Source organism: Rhamphochromis sp. 'chilingali', assembly GCF_963969265.1.
Source record: "Rhamphochromis sp. 'chilingali' genome assembly, chromosome: 6".
Taxonomy (NCBI): Eukaryota; Metazoa; Chordata; class Actinopteri; order Cichliformes; family Cichlidae; genus Rhamphochromis; species Rhamphochromis sp. 'chilingali'.
In genome coordinates this window covers 38,517,116-38,537,240 of record NC_137933.1, presented here as the reverse complement: position 1 = coordinate 38,537,240, position 20,125 = coordinate 38,517,116, and positions in this window count along the sequence as shown.

Genomic DNA, 20,125 nt, shown 5'->3' with positions numbered 1-20,125 from the left:
TGAGATCCAAAAAGGGTAGGCTATCATGTTGTTGTCCTTATATTAGAGAGCTCTTTTAGCTTTGTGTATTGTCCTTTAGTGTATTGAATTAGAGTATTTCGTCGTATGTGTTTTTATGTGTCCAGTACTAGTTTATGTGTAACTGCGGTTTACTTATTGATGCCTTTTTTAGTGAGGAAGTGGACAGTGCATCCTCGGTTTTTTAACATAAAACTCATTGTTGCATCCCAAATATGATCTCCTTAGACTAATTTTTAGTTTTAGTATCCTTATTTTCCTCTGACTTGTCTCTTCTGTGTCTAGGTTCTAGATCTAACATAATGTAATGGAAGTTTGTTAGGCACAACCACCACAAGACACAATACTGAAAGACAATGGCACTACACATATTCCTTAAAAAGTAAACTTTTAGCACTTACTTCAGATATCCTGCTATCAATCGGCAACTGAATGAAGTCAAGCTTGCTGTGATAATTCACTGAAAATTACGTCTACAGCCGAAATTCTCATTTAACGTAACTTATATCAATGTGACATTTAATTATTAGATGTCCATTCAACATCCTTCCTGTTCTAAAGGATTACAACCACAATACAAATGCCATACAAATACACCTGGCTGCAGGAATACAGATTGAAATCTGTCTGGAGATTCTCTCTAAATTACAAAGAAGTTACTTGCAAACTTCCAGCAATCTCTCTGAGAGGGACTGCAATCAGTCCAGGTCAGACTGTCACTCTTTGCAGAATGGTGGCTATCAGGCGGTCTGTGCAATTGCAGTGTGATCAAAAGTGGTCATGAGTGTTCAAGAGCCTCAAGTTCTGGGCATCCACCAGTTATAATCTGCTGGAGAATGTGAAAACATTAAAAAGAGCCACCAGGCTGCCACTGATTCGTTTTCATTTGTTGTTGTTAATTCAAGGAGGTTGCAATCCTATTTGTATTTGTGTGATTGTTTGATTCTCCATATTCAAAGTGCGTTTAGTGTTGGACAAGTTTGTTCAGCTAACGTTATCACTGGATGGTGGTGCAGGGGATGAGCCCTCTTGATGTTTAGTATTCTGAGTAGGGCTGCAGATTAATTATTATGGTAATCTATCAATTATTTCATCGATTCATCGAGAAATTAGATAAGAAATGCTTTTGGCTTATCAATGAGCAATAATAAATATTCAAATGAGAACAAACACAGGTCTTAAGTTGAACTACATTCAACATCTGTCCAAAAACAACAACTAAATCATTTGATTTTATGTCCGTGCCATATTGAAATTTAATTTTTAAAATAAACTGTTTCTATGTCAAGCATCATATGTATAATTGTCTACTTTACAATATAAAAGGGCCATTGGTGCTGTACAAATAAAATTGAATTGAACTGAAAGAAAGCATTTCTTAAATGCAAAAAGTATCTAAATAATCAGAAGTACAATCAAAGGTCAAAGTCACATAAAATACGGTATATATGGAATCTAAGAAATTTACCTTTACTATGTGTTCTTGGAAACCTTTCTGACATTAATAGGAGGCAAGTTTTTGTGTAGCTGAAAACAGACATTATAATGTCTCAGGTCATTTACACGTCATTTTTTATAAATTTACAGAAAACATTGTCAAAGACAGCAGTTTACTCATTTTCTTTTTTTCCAATTGTTACATAATTCGTGTTCCATTAACTTTTCAGGGGAAATGAATTCTACAAGGGCATCTAGCATCATGCAAGGGTATGCTTCATTTTTGTTCTCTTTATGTTAGAGATGCTTTCTTTATTAAGTATTTAATCTGTTTAATGCTAGTTTAAGAACACAAAATAAATATGAATATCAGGACTAAAAGTTGCCTATTGATGATTTTTGCAAAGGTACATGGCAGTAAGATTGTGGGGGTTTCTACATGCATGTTTTTTCTAAACATATTTTTCTATGAATATAATAATCATTATCATTATGATTATTGTAGTTGTTGCTATTGTTATTTTCATATATTCCATTCCATTGGATGAGTATTCCACATCCAAAACATTTTTCATTTAAATAAGGATACATTCAGATAAATATTTTGCTAATTCTCTTACTGACATGTGCAGTAAGGGGAAACTGTGCAATCTTATTGAAACACAAATGCAAAAGTACCCTGCCTCACTATTCCTAATGTTTTCTTTTTTTAATTAACACGGCAATTCTTTGCCTGTTTGATGTTAGAAGGCAATTGCATCAAATTTTCAATATAAACAATAACATCTTATATATAGAATCAGAAAGGGTTTTATTGCCAAATGTTGAGCAGGTTTACAACATTAGGAAATTGCTGCGGTGCGGTGGATCATAGCTTGGTCATTTTCAACCACACTAGGGAAGCTCGTCCCATTTTGACCCTGGGGCCTTCAGGTCATGCTCGGCACAAATGTTCCTGTATACTATGCTTGCCACTTTATGGCATTCTAGCATCTTGCACCTTGCACCCGAGCCTGTCCCAACTATTTGAGAAGGGTTCCTGCCATCAAACTCAAAATTACCTTATTTTTTTTCTTAAAATGTTGAGCTTAAAATTGTTAGATGTTTTGTGTGCGTTCTATTGTGAATAAAATATGGGTTCATATTTATAATCAAATGTATATTTATAATACAAATCACTGCATTTTGTTTACATTTACATTTAACACAGTGGCCCAGCTATAATTGAAATTGGGGTAATAGTTATATAAACCGATGCTCTTCACATTGGACTGATGATGATGAAGTTTATCACAAGGCCTATTCACCTTGATAAAAAACATGTAACTATAAATGAATAAGTGGTGTTTTGTTGTTGTTGTTGTTGTTGTTCTAAACTGATTCTCTCCATTTCCCCAGGATAACATGTTGCATGCTTTGGTGGCTGTTGTCTTTTGTATCTCATGGAAGCTTCTCCTGGAGCTGTGTATCAGGAGCTTCCTGTGGCAATTATTGCAGTTCAGTTTGTAATGAAACATTCTGTAAGTGGTTTAATGCATTTCTCTTAACTTTATCTTAAGTAAACTGAGAAGAGACAGGGACAAGTTTTAGATGAATTTCATAAATATTCTTTATTTATTAGGGTGGCAGCGTGGTGCAATGCTTAGCATTGTCGCTTCACAGCAGAAACCCCAGGTTTTGAATTCACTGTGGGACCTTTCTGTGTGGCATTTGCTTGTTCTTCCATGCTTTGGTGGGTTCTTTCCAGTTACTCTGGTTTTCATCCACAGTCCAAATATATGCATTGGCCTAGGTTAATTGGTGAGTCTAAATTAGGCATAGGTAAAAATGTGAGTGTGAAGGGTTGTCTTTCTCTCTGTGTTAGCCCTGGTTGTGGTAACCAAATCTTCCTTAACCACAAACACTTCCTTCCTTCCCTCAACTTTAGTTGCCTCTGGAACACATTTAGAGAACAATGGTTCAAGTGTTAAATCCTCTTTCTGTAGCCAAGCAACCTCACTAGCACTAGGGAGAGCCTCGGACTTCAAAGGATATAAAATGTGTTCAGCTACTCTTGTTCTCTTCACCTTTTCATGTCTTCTCTGTCACGTGCTCTTTTTTGGTTTAGAATGAGTGCTAGACTCGTCCAATGGCGCATCCTCATTTGCAAAAGGCAATTCATCCAAACCCAAAGCATTAACCTGTTGCTCCTTTGCTTTTGACCTTGTGACCGCTAACAAACTTTCAACTGCTTCAGCCTGACATGAATGCTTGGTTATTAGCTCTGTAAATATTGGAAGATCACGGCCCAACACCACTTGATAAGGCAGAGTTTGCAGCACTCCCACTGAAAGAGTGTAACACTGGCCTTCAACTTCAATTGCAACCTCAGCAATTGGGTACGATACCTTATCACCATGAATACAGCACACATTCACTGTGGAGGTCTATCTCCCCCCACCACTTTCGCTGCCAGTGGCAGACGCCCTCAGACAAGGGTGGATGGATGGGCATCCAGGTACCCATCGGCTCACTCCTGGTGGCTGCTTGTCGGGGCCTGGAGCCTGGGGCTCTCTCGGCCTGAGGTTCGGTCACTCTGGCACAGCTGGCTGCCAGCGGAGCTCACGGGCACGTCACTGCCCATGAGCTCCGCTGTTTATTATATTGCTCTCTTTTTCTTTGCTTGTTTTCTCTTTTTTCCTTTCTCAACAGGTGATCCAGGTCATTGATATATATATTTTTTTGTCTGTTTGTTTTGTTGGTTTTTGCCCTTTATCACCGTCCCTCTTCCCCGCTCTTTTTCTTTCCCTCTTTCTTTCTCCCTTTTCTTTTCCCCAGTCAAGTCTGTCCCGTGTTCAGCAAATGAAATTAAAATAAACAATAAAAGCAAAGGTGAATCAAATAGACCAATACGGCAAGGCTGGGGTGGTCCATTTGGTAAAGTAAATTCATTGGGCATCTTTCTTTGCCTTAGACAACAATTCTGATGACAAAAGAACCAAATGGGACAGGCAAAAAAACAAACAAACAAACAAACAAAAAAAAAAAAAAACAAGTACCCCAATTGATGGCTCATGTTGCTGACATTCAAATTCATTTTTGTGATTCTCACTGACTTCAGTTTGTCTAGCAGAACAAATGTAATTTTTACTAACAGACATCTTTGTACACTGAGCTTTAAGATGACCTATTTGACCACACAAATGACATGTTTTATTGGTTTTATTTTTTGTCTCAGATCTGGCAGGATCTGAGTTATACCAGTTCTGTCATGTGTGCTTAGCGTTTAAGTCAGTTCCACCACCTAACTCGTTCGATGGCATGTTGGAAAAAAAACCTAGCTTGAATGAAGTCTTTTGATGGTCGACAAGCTGCTAAGAAAGCTTCAGCCAGTTCTGCTGCGTGCTTGGAAGTCTTTAGGATATGTTCCTTAAACCACATCTGCATATCAGGATTCAGAACCTTGAGAAACTGTTCCATAACAATGGAATATCCAATTTGATCGTTCGTCTTTGGGGTTCCCTCTTCTCCAAAAGTACTAGAACAAAACCTCATTCGATAGGTGTCAAAACTTATTTCATACTTCTGCAAGACAGCACACTTTACTTTTGCATAGTCCATAGTGTCATCAATATCCATAGCTACATAGGCGGAACAAGCTTTCCCAGTTAGCAGTGGTGCTAGGTGAAGAGCCCACTGATCTCGTGGCAATTAGTAATTCTTTCAAATGTGATCAAATAATGTTCAATGTCCTTACCTTCACTGTCAGGTTGAATTTTTGGCACCTTCCAGTCTGAATGTCTCATCAGTGTTGAAAGCTGTGCTTCACTGGGTTGATGTACTGGCTCCAAGTCAAACTTATTTGATTCTTGTGTGCTGGAAGATGGTTCTGGAGTAGGTCCTCTTGAAGACGCAGATGTAGATGCTTGAACTTCAAGCAACTGACGCTATTGGTTGCCCTGCTGCACCTGCTGTTGAACCTGGGCAAACTGATGCCGGATTTGCCTGCATCTATCCTCCTGGTGCTTGTGCTCTTGCTCCAGTTTAGCATCGAGTTCAGCCTGCTGTTGCATCAGAGTTCGCAAACGTTTGGACAATTCAGCCACATTCTCTTGTCCATCAATATAGCCACTTACTGCCCCTTGTTGGTCGCTGCCATCTTGTAAATCACCTGCTTCACATTCTGGAACAAGCCCTCTCTTTGCTTGGGTAGACATCTTCTCCACTCATTAATTGGCCTGGAAACCCACTGCTGCTGCCACCAAATGTGGTAGAACTTGACTTAAGCGGCCAAAGAAGTGCAGGAGACAGATGCTGTCCAGTGTAGCGAGTGATTTATTCACCATTTTGTGACCAAACCATATTTACAAAAATAAATTTAAAAAAAAACTCAACTCCATAATTAACTCAGTTCAAATAAACATAACTAAACTTAAATCAACGGAAATTAAGGTCAAACTCCATACAGCTACACTGACCTGGTCCTTCCTTCCTGAACACCTGCGTTCACCCGCTTAAATAGTCCACTCACCCCTGGACTATTCCATTAGGTAGGTGAGAAGAACCAGAACCAGAACCAGTCCATTTACTTCTTTTGCACAAAGTAGTCTATGGCTAAAAGTTCATGATACAATGAATAATGTCTATTTTGAGCTGAAACGTAATACCCCCATGAAAAATTTATTTAAATTGTTTCCTTTAATTACTTTACAGCCAGCTGCTGTATGAGGTATACAACAAACATCCTGGATGGTTCAACCCAAACAAACCTTGCTGAGTAAGCATTTTATTTACCCTAAATACATGATTTTTTTTTTCAGTTTGTCAGAATTTGGTGTTTGAACATTTGTGTGGTGGGTGAGTGCAATTTGTAAAACACTTTACATTAAAAATGAAGAATTTGGTAATATTAAGAATATTTTTGTGTTATTGAATCGATGACAGGGTGTAAACTAATATAATACTTGTGATGAACTATTCTTGTCCTTTTCCACCAGAGCCTTGATGAGCCTAGAAAAAATTCTAGAAGAAACTCCAGTAAAAGGAGTCATAAATATATCTTCAGGCAATTTTGTGGCTCTCCTCTTCAAACCCACTGGTTCCTTTACAGGCCTTGAAATTTATGCCAGTGACAATGAGGTAAAAACCCAAAAGACAGAAAGGATTGACACTGCTGTTTTCACTTTTTGGGAGCAATACTAACCACGTCCAATCATTTCTTTGGCTTGGGCTGAAATATCTGAACAACTGTTAGACGATATTTAAACAATGTGTACACACACTTTGATCTCAGATGATGACTTTTACTGATTACTGCTTTGATTGACATTGCCTTGAGCACAATTTGCAGGTCATATTATTTTCTTATCAATTATTACATCACTGAACAAATTTCCATTTCTAAATTTCCTTGCTATTAATACTTCAAAAAGCCTTTTAAATACCATCAACTGTGCAGTAGCTGTGACAGTTCTATCATACTATTTCATGTATTCAAATGCAATATTTCTCCCTCTGTTTCTGGGAATGATATAGGCAGGATTGAGTCAGGTCCCCAAGAGCAAAGTGCATGTTCAGCTACCAAGCACTCTGAATATTGGACAACAGGACAAGATTGTGTTCTCCTTGTTTAAGTTGCCTGAAACAAATGGGGTAGGGCAGCATATGGGCTTCTGTAAAATACTTTGTTTCTTCTGTTGTGTATAAAATTCTCCACAATTTTCTCACAGTCAATATGAAATATGTTTTGAGTTCTAAATCAAGCTTGTTCCAATGAATCCCATGGATACTTGATTCGACTGGGTATTGGGGAGCTATCTTGTTATTTGATTTGTGAGCAGGTACCATTTTTAAACCTGATTTATCTTTTACTGTTGTAGTGTTTATAGTTTATTTCTGCACGTAACTCCAACTGCAAATTCACATAGATTTTTTTTGTGATTGATTGTATATCATTGGCCAAGTTTTAGCCAAGTTCACACTCATTCAGAATTCCTTTCAGTATTTTTGTACATAATTTGCTTTATTATTATTACAAAGGAAAAAAAGTAAATGGGTTAAGGGTTGTGTTACACATCATGCAGGCTGAATTATGTTTTGAAAAAAGAGGAAGAGTTACTCAAACACAGTGATGCACAAGAAGTTGATCTTTTGGTATTATGTAAATCAAAATGTAAAGCAATACAAATTTAGAAACATTTGAATTTAGGGGGTAGAGTAGTAGTACATGGGAAAAGACAAACCTCTTGTTTTTACTAAGATGTAAATGACAGATTCAAAACAGTGCGACATTATCTCTGAGTTGCTTTCCCCTTTTGCAGTTAGAATTTTATAAAAATCTTACGTAAAATCATTATGAACAAACTTTTAAATGAACTGGTGTATGTGTTGCATTCTAGACTGATGCGGGAGTGTTATATGATGTATATGATCGAAGACTGGTTATCCTGAGTGTGCAGGGCAAGCGAATATCAGGTCTTAAGGATCCTGTCAACATCACCATAAACTTTAAGGATATAAATGTAATTATAATTTCATTTCATCACTTGTTCCACTCTTGCATATTGATATATAATCCTGAATATTATGGAAGTCTGTGTAAATTATTATTATTACTAAAAGTTAGTAAAAAAATATAGATGCATAACACTAAACAGATATAAAATAGTTATTTTGTTATATGTCTGTTTATTTTTGCCATAGAAAACCCAGGAACCCTCCTGTCAGTTCTTTAATTTTTCAACAAACAGTGAGTAACCAAGCATGATGTCTCTCATAAAAAGTAATATGTACCATAACTATGTCTTTTTTAAATTTGTAGTCATCTGGGTTTCTAGTTTCACTCAACATTACAGATTTCTGAGTGAACTGATATAATTAAGAGGTGACAGCATCTCATGGATAATAGTTGTTTTTGTTTCACTTACCAGATTTCAGTACGGATGGCTGTCGCACTCGGTGGACTGATGGTCAAAGTAATGTCACCTGTTCCTGTGACCATTTCACATACTTCGGCGTGCTCATGGTAGATTTATTCTTTTTTAATATACAAAGTATAATGAACAAAAAAAGGCATAAAATTATGCCAGTAATTTAAGAAATCTTTTAAATAAATAAATAAGAAGGAGAGTTTTAAAAAGAATTACATCACAGTTTTGTCATGCCTCAGTTAGGCTTGTTAAATCCAAAAGTTTAGGAAAACACTAAACAAGTATTGCTTGCTATGAAGGTTTGCCAGGGTTAGGGCTGCCACGATTAGTCGACTAGTTACGATTACGTCGACTATCAAAATCGTCGCCGACTAATTTAATAGTCGACGCGTCGTTTGAAGCTTTGTAAGATCACAAAAGACGCAGGAATAAGTAGTAGGATTTAAGAGTGTAATAACGGACCGAAACAGAAGATGGCAGCACTGCATGTACAAGGATGCCAGCTGCCATTAACCCCGAAGAAGAAGAAGCTATGTCCCAGAATTCATAGCGCAGCCCAGCTCAGTTTCCAACAATGGCAGCAGCTAGTTAGTTTGAATATTACTGGTATTATTCTTTCTGGGTCACAAAATAAACGTTTAACATATATTCAGGCGAGAATGTAGCTGTGTAAACTTTAAATATCTGCTCAGTTTATCAAGACACCACATATTTTCAAAAACACTCCGACGTTTTCGGAGACGTCTGTTACCCACTAGCTCGATAGCTAGCCGGGGGCAAGGCTCACTAGCGCCGGTGAGAACACTGGCCTCCCAGCAAACAGTTTTCAAACCCACCGCTGTCTTTCGCTACTCAGGTTAAACATATATGAGTCACTTAGATAACTTAAAAATGTTATTGTTTTGCTTTTTTTTGTATTTTATTTGTTCCTGAGTAAATCGGTTTGGCTGAGATTAAAGTTACAGTTTTTACACAGCTGAATAAACGTCAAGCAGACAGCTGATCATCACAAGTGTGAGATGCTCGAGAATATACTCCGGTGTCCTGTTATATTTTAGATAGCAAGGAGCAGACGGCTGAGTTTATTAAACTCCACCGAAACAATCTGCAAATTTCATTAAAATGTAATAAACTAACATCTTGTCTTTTTTAGTTAGCACATACCTTAAACACTTAAAGCTGTAAGCTAATGATAGTTATATAAGAGCAGATGCTGCTGGTGCAATAAGCTGTAGGTTTTACGTCCAATGGATGCATGATCTGATTAGTCGACTAATCGCAAAAATAATCGGTGACTAGTCGACTATCAAAATAATCGTTTGTGGCAGCCCTAGCCAGGGTAAGAACATTTATATGCAAATATTAGTAAATGAGGTCCAGTGTCCTTCAGACAGGCAAGAACAAAATGGAGGCAACGTACAAGAATACCAAACATGGAAAAGGTCCACGCAGCTCATACTCAAGCGTGGAATGATGTGGTACCTTGCAGTCATTGAGCTGACTGCATTCACGGTGTACCTATGCATTACAGTGTCAAATGTGAGGCACTCTGTCTGACAGCTAAAGCTTGGGTCAGGCAACAAGCTAATGACCCCTACACACCAGCTACTGGAATAAAAGTTGTGAGTTTATTATAACGGATACAGTAACATTTAATTAGCTTTCTGTTAAAAACAGCAGAGGTGATTTAATATGCCAGTTAACTTGCCAATTGTAACAAAAGCAGTTAGGTCTGAAATATTGTTATTAAAGTTAAAAAGGCTAAACTTAAACATTTTGTAAAATGAATACATTTAAAAAAAACTATCTTAAATAAATAACCGACCCATTTTTAGGATTTGTCCACCTAGTAAATATAGAATCACTAAACTTAAAACATCTAAAAACCTCAATTTTGTGCCACTAATAATGTGAACAAATAATGTGAAAGTGTATTTGCTCCACAGACATCTCCTTCTGTGCACGTCTCAAAAAAAGAAATTGAGATATTAGCATACATTTCTGTGATTGGCTGTAGCGTGTCTCTCTTTACTCTGATCATCACCGTTTTACTCTTCATCACAAACAGGTAATTTGTGGTTTTTTGTTTTTGTTTTTTTCCCCATCAACATATTTTTCAATCAAATATGACAAAGAAAGTTGTCATTTACAATAGATCCCTTCTTCTCTATCCAACAGGACGCTCAGAAAAGATGTTTCTATGAACATCCACATCAATCTCGTCATCGCCCTGATCCTCCTCAACCTGCACTTCCTGCCCAGTCAGGCAGTGGCAGCACACCCCTCCACTTGGCTCTGTTTCTACATGGCTCTTGCCCTTCACTACTCCCTGTTGGCCACTTTCACCTGGATGGCCTTGGAGGGGTTCCACCTCTACCTTCTCCTAGTTAAAATCTTCAACATTTCTGTCAGCAGATACATTTTCAAACTCAGTGTGGTGGGATGGGGTAAGTGGAATCCTTCAAACAGGAAGCGGTGGTTATTAGCAGTGTTGGGCAAGTTACTTTGAAAAAGTAATTAATTATAGTTACTAGTTACTTCTTCAAAAATGTAACTGACTCAGTTACTGAGTTACAAGATCCTAAAAGTAATTAATTACATGAAAAGTAACTATTAAGTCACTTTAAAAAAAGGTTTAACCCTCTGGGGTCCAGGGTATAATTGGCCATTTTAAACCACTTTTGATTTTACCTCTACATTTCACCTTTAAAAACGATTTACTTTACTTTGTCTGGTATCATTCTTTTCAGCACAACCTCACGTCTGAATTTACAGTTGTGTTTTCATTTTGACATTCTGTATTAACACAGTTGATCTAAAATCAGACAAAAAAAACATAAAATCTGAGTAGAAAGTTATATTTTTTACTGCAGCAACCACAGACATGTTTAATGAATCATATTTCAGAACTTTAAATGCAAATATAAATGATCAATTTTAAAATCCTATGCACAAGTTTTGCCAACAACAAAGTTATCTGCTGCAATTTACCTTTTACCCTCTTTTTAAAAAAAAAAAAAAAAACCATTTCAAACTGTTGACATAACAATCAGCTGTTCTGCATTAAATAAGATTCCACACAAATTATTTGTGCCACTCCAAAAAATAATTTCTCTCCACTATAAAGGAGAACATTACAGCCTGATACCTGCAGGTGTATCACTCCTTTTTTTACCTGGCGCCTCATTGTTCTGACACACAACACAAAACTATCTACAACACTACACACTAACTACACAAGACAACACATTAACTACACACTCCAAACATGCTGAAGGTCACAAATCTCTCACATCTCAAAACTCGCTCTCTCTCGTTTTCTGCTGTTTCTCTCTCGCTCTTTCTCGCGGTCACTCCTTAAACTTCCCCCTCTTCCTAAACAACCAAATGTCATGTTGCCATATCATTTTTGATTGGTCGACATGGTGCATTTTTTCACCAACTGTTTTCTGTTTTATTTTTTGGTCATAAGCAGAGAGTGCTTGCTAGCGCTGTCCTTAGACAGTAAACGTGACGAAACTATTGAGGAAAAAACGCCGCGTATATATTGATTATCATGACTCTGGTTTTACGTGGCCTATCAACACAACTGGTATATATCACCTTGTTGCTTTGTCATCTTGAAGTGGTCATATGATTAGCTTACCACAATTACTTTATTCCTCCTTAGTCAAACAGCAGCACTCATGCGAAAGTTTGCCCCCTTATAGAATAGAATAGAATAGAATTCAACTTTATTGTCATTGCACATGCACAGGTACAGGGCAACGAAATGCAGTTTGCATGCATCCAGAAGTGCTTTAGCCATGATATAGATATATTACAATATATGTAAGCTCCAGGTGTTGTGCCAAAAAGTGATTGTGATTGCCATCCGCCGGAGCGCGCACAGCTGCTGAAAGCTGTAGTGCCCAGATTACTTATGTGCATTAAGCTGAACACAGCTTCAGCTGTCTGTTTGTTGAAAAATAGTAACGCAACAGCACAGCATTTTCTTGTTAGTAACCGTAACTGCGTTGTAACGATAGAAATAGTAATCAGTAATTAGATTACTTGTAACTTAAAAACGTAACGCCGTTAGTAACGCCGTTACTTGTGATGCCATTATTCGCATCACTGGTTATTAGTCAGCAAACTTCAGAGTGACTAATCAATTCTTGTGTTTCAGGTGTTCCTGCAGTGATTGTGTCAGTGGTGGTGATCATAGACAGAAGCTTTTATGGCCATGTCCTTCTAGACAAGTCAAACCATGATGACACTAAAATGTAAGGAAAACCTTTTAAAGGGTATGAAATTAGGAATTATAATTAATGTTGACTTATTAACTGTTTTGGATGTGTATTAGAAATTCAATATATATTTCAATGTTTTAAATTGTCTTGTACAGCACTTTGCTCAATGCTCCTATTGTAATTAAATGTGCTATATAAATAAATAAACTATAAATTAACAAGTGGAAAAAAATATTAAGCAATGCTGAGACACTCAGTCATCTATATACACTCAACAAAAATATAAACGGGTAAGATGAAATCACTGTCTATTTCCTTTCTTTGTAGATGCTATATATCTAATGAAATAGTGAAGGTGGTCACTACCACTGGACTGTTCACCATGGTGTTCCTCTTTAACATGACCATGTTTATGGTGACAGTCAAGCGTGTTTTGAATGTTGGGTATAACAAAGAGGTATGAGTTATTCTTGCAATCTTTTTTAAATGAACATTAACCATTGATATTTCCAATAATTAGACACTGAAGAACAGCTTTTGTTCATACACAATTCAAGGCCTCTGTTAGCTTCAGATTGTCAATAACCTGCTGTGTCATATGTCATTGTGTATTTGACAAATTAGTTTGGGCAGCTTCACCATAAACAGGTCAGGAAAGCAATTTGCGCCCTGCTGGGTGTCAGCGTTCTGCTCGGGATTACTTGGGGCCTGGTTTTCTTCTCATTTGGTTACCTGACCACTGTTGCCCTCTACCTCTTCTGTGTTCTGAACTCCCTGCAAGGTCAGTATAGTTTGCTCCTATTCATTTATCTCACTTCTTTAACGACTTCGGTCACTGTGAGTGCTGAAGCTGGCATTTTAAAAACATGCATATGCAGCGCCAGGGTAACAATGCATTAAACAACAGCCATTTGGCTGCTGTTTATGCTATATATGGTATTTTTTACAAAATCATATGTTGGGGTCTTATTTTAGGTTTATGAAACCTGTTTATGCTCATAAACAGTTAATAATAGGAACGTAAACTTTTTTATAGGCCAGTTTGGGAATGTTACAGTGTTGGGATTGAATGAGTGATGCATAATATTAATATACATCCTTATACTTGGAGCAGATTTTTGACATTACTGTTATATACTCTGTATGAAACAGTAATGTCTGAAAGAGTTGAATATCAGTTTCGTTTGCATGATTTGTACTTCTTGTACACAGCCTAAACCTATTTCACCGTTTCTCCCCCTGTATGCTGTGCAGGGTTCTTCATCTTCCTGTGGTTTGTGAAGTCACTGAGAAAGGGTAAAAGCTCTGCCCCTAAGATAAGCAGTGAAGCAACTTCCCCCAACAGAAAGCTTAACAAAAACTAACAGCTCAGGAACTGAGTTGTTGGAATTTTTGTCTGATATTATTATTTCTGCTTTAGGTTGTTTACAGCGACTGATTTTTAAATTATTTAAATGAATGTGATATTTGTGAAATTTTTAAAGGCACTATTTAAATGTTATGTTTGATGCTTTGTGATTATAACATCCAGTGTAAAATAGGGCACTTCTGGGAGTGAAAGTTATAAATGCTGATATGATGCATCTTCATTCATTTTGTGTGTGAACCAACTGCCATTGGTTTCAGTAGCCTGAGTAATTTTGATATTGTCATGCAGATTACACCATCACTGTTGTGTTTTGCTGTATACTTATATCCTATTTCATGTGATATTTGAAATATCTTTCCTATATCTTCTTATCACATATATAAAATAAAATATATGAATCCTTTCAATAAAATCATGTATATTTGAACCTCTATTTGCACACATTGTGAGTTGCATACATTCACATTTCACTAGAATCTGTGTTTATGAATGCAGACATATTGCTGCCTGATGTTTTGAACTATTGAACATGTAAAATTAACATTTCCAACTGCAGCTATAAAGACAGAACCTTCTTTAACAGGCTGAAATTTAAATATGAGTGTTATGTAAGTGGCTAAAGTAAATAGCTTTTATCAAAAGATAGTCCAAGTTTAAACTATACTCTTTCTGTACACATCGGTGTTTCTGCCTCAGGTCATTGGTGTAGTTGATGATAGGGAGTTGGTTTAACCACATTCAGGTCTCTAAAAGCATCACTTACTCTAAAATTGTCCGGACATTAAACTCAGCCTACGGTAACCAGATGCCAAGAAATAAAGCTCCTACAATAATACAGTAAACAGAGAAAAGCCCAACAATCATATGACACCCTATGAGCATAATAACTAATGATTAAATGCAGAGACGTGTATAAACACGTAGTGAATGAAAAGGGTGGCTGAAGAAAAACTCACTCACTGATGTGCTGTTTGAGTGAGTCAAGATATTTAACAGTAACAGCTTTGAAAGTTATAACACATGGTGACACAAGATATATGTCAAGCTTTTATAAACACTGGAATAAGTGTCTATATGACTACCGCCCAGTAGCCCTCACCCCCATCATCACAAAGTGCTGCTAGTCCTAGCACACTTCAAATCCTGTCTCCCACCCCACCGTGGACCCCCACCAATTTGCATACTGTCAGAACAGGAACTCAGAGGATGCAGTCTCCATCGCACTGCACTCTGTCCTATCACACCTGGACAACAACAACACCTACGCCAGAATGCTGTTTATAGACTTCAGTTCAGCATTCAATACAATCCTCCCCTCACAACTCATCAGGAAACTGACAGACCTGGGCATCAGTTCCCTCATGTGCAAATGGTTACTGGACTTCCTGACCAACTGCCCCCAACATATCCAGCTGGATAACTGCTGCTCATCTACAATCACAATGAACACCACAAGGCTGTGTGATGAGCCCTTTCCTCTACTCCCTCTTCACTCACCACTGCAGACCTACCAGTGGTTTTAGCATCATCATTAAGTTTGCAGATGACACCACGGTGATTGGCCTCATCAAGGACAACGATGAGGGAGGAGGTGGATCGTCTGGCTGAGTGGTGCGACACAAACAACCTACTGCTTAACACTGAGAAGACCAAGGAGCTCATCGTGGACTACAGGAGGAATGCTGACATACATCCACCCATCTACATTAAGGGGACGGAATGCATGTTAAATTCTAAATCTGCCTGTTCTCTTTCAGAAACCTGCCTGCAGAAAATTAACCTAAAGTATGTAATGCAAGGATGTCATCACTTTCAAGATGGAGAAAGCATAAAGTGACAATTATGAATCACTTAATATGATAAGGAGATTCTGCAGGTCATTAATCAATATATAAAACTAAAATAAAATGTATTTTAGTGACACAGGACACAAACATGGAAGCAATATGTATAATTAGAATTTTTTATAACAATAAATTATTTCAATTTCTTTAACCATAAAGAATAACTAAATCCTTCAGGACAATGTCACATCAATGCACTGAACTCACTATGTTATCCCTCTAACAGAACCTCCACATGTTCTCACTGTAATTTCCCCCTCGTGAATGAATTTATGCTGCACTAATTTGAATGTTCGGGGGAAAATCAAACGCAGTACTCAAGCTGACTCACCTTTGTTTGAATGACGACTTGTAAGCGGTGACTCCACAGACAAGGTACGAAAATATGTCAGGCTACATCAATAGCGGTAGGTCTTCAGGGTTTCTACTCCACGGCCGTATTTCATACGGGTCCAAACCCCACCCTATCATGTGATTTCCTGTGGTCAGATGGCCCAGGATGTGAGTGGGTGTAAGGTGTCTAGGATGAGATCTCAGAACTGGATTATAGATGGCAGACATTTGGTGTCATAAAGCACCGCCTCTGTTCAAAGATGGTTGTTCACAGTGGACTTTCAGTCCTCTTTCAAAACATCTGTCTTCTCTGTCCAAAATGAACATTGGCATCCTCGAAAGAGTGACCTTTGACCTCTATATAAAGATGAACAGCTGTGTCTTGTCCCATTGAGGTGGCTCTTCTATGTTGTGCTATGTGTTTATAAAGCGGCTGTTTGGTTTTTCCAATGTAGAGGTCTGAGCATTCCTCGCTGCATTGCATAACACACACTATGTTACTAAGTTTTGTGTTTGGGAGTTTGTGTTTGAGATGAACCAGTTTTTGTCTAAATTTTTGGCTGGGTCTGAAGTACACTGGGAATTAGTGCTTGGAGAAGACTCTCCTGAGTTTCTCTGATATACAGTACCTGCTGCATAGGGGATGAGAATATTGTTCCTTTTGTCCTTCTGATCCTCCCTGGTTGAGTTTGATCTTCTTTTCTGTGCATCTTTGCTGATTTGATGAAAGCTCAATTGGCATAACCACATGTTTTAAGAGCATTCTTTATATGTGTGTGTTCTGTCTTTTTCCCTTCTGGTATGGCGTTATTTTTGTGCTGCTCGCGTTCTCAACATTTCTGCCCGTGCGCGCTCAACTCTTTCTCTACACCGTTATATTTGTGCCACAAAACCACCCAATCACAGACTTGGATGCAAAAAAATATGATTGTCTGTTTTGGTCTCCAGTGAGCTCGAAATGACGAAATGCATTATCCCAGAATGCATTTCGTCCAAAACTCAAATGAGGCAGTGGCGGAGGAACACAGAGTGGCAGAGTTTGAAATATTACTCTTTCTGGGTCACAAAATAAACTTCTAAGATATTTTCATGCGAGAATGGTGCTGTGTAAACTTCAAATGTCTGCTCGATTTATCAAGACATCACATATTTACAAATGTGCTCTAATGTTTTCGGAGATGTGAAAGGGGCTGCTATTGTGTGTGTGTATGGATAATAGCAAACATTGAAATACATTTTTTGCACGCAGCAATGCATTTTGTTCACTCAAATTTAGCTTTTCTTCGCTCAAAATAAATTTCTCCTCAAAATGCAACACTTGCACCTGCTAATTTTTTTTACATGGACTCTATTTTTTTATACGTGCGGTCAGAGTGGCACAAAAATAATGCCATATTCTGGCTTACAGGGACTGGGCACTGGGCAGAAAACAAGATTGATTAAAAAGCTTGAGTGGAAGACTGCCCCAATTGGTTAAAGACAACCAATTGGTCACCCTAAATTCAATTTGTTGACACTAGTGAAAAACACAATGTACAAAACCAGGTTTATACATAGGATGTAAAGCTGTTTACAGAAATACCATGTGAGATAAAATAATTCATTTTTTCTTTATTAAAATCTCCCAAGGGTGTTTTAACTTTAGTTTTTGTCTCAAAGTAAAAATAAATAAATACAAAGAAAATGAAAATTGTTGAACAGAAACTATAAAAAGACAAACACAATATTGCTGATCAAGGAGAAGAGAGAGCTTGTAAGCAGTTCTTCTGCACCAGCCTTTATAGGTGATGACATTCCTAATTTAGGAATTGCTCCCTAACATTGCATGGTCAGGCCTAAGGTGGGGTAGGCCAGGACTACAGTACTCCAAGTACTCAAAGTTTGTATCAGGTTACACTTCCTCTTTTTTCACCAAGTGTTTTTTACATGTTGTTTTTGGCGTTTTTAATGAACAAGATTATATTCTCCAACATTAAAACAAACAAGGTCAGAGACTACATATGAAGTTTTTAAAAGTGCTGTAATTAGCTATAGTCAAAATTAGATGCCTACCAACTTTGCATTGTAGTTGCACTATAAAAATATGATAATGAATAATAAAATAATATTTTGAGTTGTATTTTTGAGAACTGCTTTTGGAAAAGCATTCAGTAATTTCTATTGATTGTAGTGCACTGTTTAGATTTACAACTAAATGTAAACATGTGTCTTCATGAATCTCCTTTTTTTATTTGAATGATTCTATAACAGAGTAATACAGTTGTATTGTAGTGATTTTTAAATACTGCAATGAAGCGAATAAATATAACTTTGTGTAGTACTTTGGCGTTGATCAGTGAAGAAATATTTCAGTCATGTAAATTTCATTTTAAATGCTCTTAATAGAACATTATTATAAAACATAAAATAAAAGAGTTGGTCAACATTTTCACATTTCATTCTGACTGAAATATGCTACCAAACAGAAAGAGAATCACAGTGATGCAGAGGTTGTTTTTGTTTTTTCAGTAACAGACAAAATGTAAATTAATACACATTTATACAGGAACGTACGTACACCAGGAAATAACAACCATGACCTTTTTAATAAAATCTAAATAAAAAATGTCAAACCTGCTGAAATGAGTGTGTTTTGCAGAGTGTTTTTACCTCAAAATAAACAAGCACTAAAAAGACAAGAGCCTTTTCCCTTTTTAGCTCAAAGCCTTACATACGTGAAGGATAAATGGCAAACCAGGAGAGCAAACACAAAGGCTCAGAGTATTCAAAGAACTAAATGAACAAAACAATGAAAAAGGCTCATGGTAAGGCAAGGCAAGGCAAGTTTATTTGTATAGCACAATTCAACAACAAGGTGACAAGGTACTCAATTACTCTACGTTATCGTGTTTTACTTACACTTTTCAGTTATAGTTGCTGACAATAAATAATATTGATTTGAATAATTAATGATTTTAGTACAATATAGTGATGAGTATAGATACCTATTTCACAAATATTTTGATTCAGTTTTAAACAAAAATATTAAGTACATGCAAAGAAGGTATTCTGTGAACCACATACTGAATTTTTTGTCTGAGATAAATGTAAATAAATACCTTAATTTTACACAAACACATACGCTAACATTTCAGACGTTTATTTCAAATTATCAAACTCAAATAATTACTAAAAGGATATTCATAGATTTTATCAAGCTCACCTAACTTATATATAGTGATTATATAAGTTGGATGTACAGTGGGGCAAAAAAGTATTTAGTCAGCCACCGATTGTGCAAGTTCCCCCACTTAAAATGATGACAGAGGTCAGTAATTTGCACCAGAGGTACACTTCAACTGTGAGAGACAGAATGTGAAAAAAAAAAATCCATGAATCCACATGGTAGGATTTGTAAAGAATTTATTCGTAAATTAGGGTGGAAAATAAGTATTTGGTCAATAACAAAAATACAACTCAATACTTTGTAACATAACCTTTGTTGGCAATAACAGAGGTCAAACGTTTACTATAGGTCTTTACCAGGTTTGCACACACAGTATCTGGTATTTAAGATAAGATAAGATAAGATAACCTTTATTAGTCCCACACTTGGGAAATTTGTTTTGTCACAGCAGGAAGTGGACAGTGCAAAAGTTATGAGGCAAAAATTAGAATACAATAAGAATAAATACAGTACACAACTGTACAGAATAGAATAAAATACTATATACAGTAGAATAAAATAAAATAAATATACTGCGAAATCTCTCCGTCCCACACCGTGGGTGCCGCAGTCTCCCACTGAAGGAGCTGCTCAGTGCTGTCACAGTCTGCTGCATGGGGTGGGAGATGTCAGGGATGACAGCTTAGCCGCCGTTCTCCTGTCACTCACCACCTCCACTGGGTCCAGAGGGCATCCTAGAACAGAGCTGGCCCTTCGGATCACCCTGTTCAGTCTCTTCCTGTCCCCAGCAGAGATGCTGCCGCCCCAGCAGACCACGC